Source organism: Mandrillus leucophaeus, unplaced genomic scaffold (assembly GCF_000951045.1).
Source record: "Mandrillus leucophaeus isolate KB7577 unplaced genomic scaffold, Mleu.le_1.0 Scaffold165, whole genome shotgun sequence".
Taxonomy (NCBI): Eukaryota; Metazoa; Chordata; class Mammalia; order Primates; family Cercopithecidae; genus Mandrillus; species Mandrillus leucophaeus.
Window position 1 is genome coordinate 3,254,823 of NW_012101643.1, and position 1,568 is coordinate 3,256,390.

The 1,568-nt window shown below is 52.7% G+C and overlaps 1 pseudogene; it reads right to left on the minus strand.

Annotated features, from left to right (window-relative positions):
* The window catches only part of LOC105536899, an 8,717-nt pseudogene extending 7,648 nt beyond the window's left edge, over nucleotides 1-1,069 (minus strand).
* Between the last annotated feature and the right edge of the window lie 499 nt (nucleotides 1,070-1,568).

The window sequence follows — 1,568 nt, forward strand, 5'->3', positions numbered from 1 at the left end:
CCTTGCCCGCTTCAGCCACAGGGCGAGCCTGGTCAGGGGTGAAAGGCCCATTGATGTGCGGCTTCAGCTCACTGAGGTTAATTTCAATTAGTTGGTCATAATGGCAGCCAGGGTCAGGCGCCCAGTGATCCTTGGAGTCATCAGCTAGATTGACAATGTCTGCCCGGCCGGTCTTGATTAGGTACTTCTTCATCCTGTGGTTGTAAGGGAACACGGAAGTGGTGGCCCCAATTTCTGCACCTACGTTGCAGATTATCACCATGCCAGCACAGGAGACGGAGTCTACGCCAGGCCTGTGGTATTCCATGATTGCACCTGTGCCACCTTTCACCATGAGGATGCCTGCCACCTTGAGGATCACATCTTTGGGTGAGGTCCAACTGAAGAGGGAGCCCGTTAGCTTCATGCCAATCACCTTGGGGCACTTCAGCTCCCAGGGGATCCCAGTCATGATCTCCACAGCATCGGCACCCCCAACTCCAATGCAGATGCCCCCCAGGCTGCCACCATTGGGGATGTGGGAGTCACTGCCAATCAGAAGAACCCTAAGGTATGCATAGTTTTCCAGAATAATCTAGTGAATGATTCCAGATCCAAGCCTCCAGAAGTCCACACCATATTTGACACAGGCAGTTGCCAGGAAATTATAAACTTCCTGGTTGATGTCCTTGGCCCGGTGCAGGTCTTTCTCGTCCCCAAGGTGGACGTCTATCAGATGGTCACTGGATGGTGGACGGTACGGCCACCTTGGGCAGCCCACTGCTGATGAACTGCAGCATGGCCACGCGGTCCAGCGTAGCCACAGGTATGTCTCGCCCTGCTCGATTTCCTGGCTGGCCGGGTCATCCAGGTGTCCATACACGATCTTCTCCAAGAGGATCAGAGGCCGGTTCAGTTGTTTGCGAACAATGTTAATGTTCTTCTCTAGCAGGTCATAGTGGATGTACTCATTGGCCTCAAAGTAGCTCGTCGCCATCTTGGCCCGTTGGCACAGGACTGAGGCACAGGACTGAGGCCACACACCCAGAGCTTTCTGCAGTCGGGTCACCAGCAGGCCGTAGGGTGCCATTTTGTGCACTGATAAAGATGAGGGCATGTGAATCTGCCTCCTTATCAGTGATGTCACTCTCTCTGGTTGGCTGCTCCAGGACACCATCCCTAACCCCATCTGGTTAGGGATGAGATGAGATGCCTCTTCTCACTGCTGTCACATCAGCCTGAGCAACCTCATCACACGGACTCTCTGTCACTTGCTCATTGCCCACCAGACATCCAGGACCTCTGTGTGGCTGGCAGATGGGTGAGCATGAAGTGTGCGGATCTGGGAAGCCTCTGGGCTCCGGCACCAGACACACCTGGGCTTGATTCCTGCCTCCTCCTCCGGTTGCCGGCTGGAAACCCTTTCACCAGATGCCTAGGTTGTTTCAGGTTCATTTTCCTCATCTGCAAAATGAACATCCTCTTACTCATCTTGCAGGGATGATGGAAATACTGAATTTTATCTACAAATAATTGCATATATTAACAATGCCAGCCACATAGAAAATTTTCATTCCTTGCATATATCG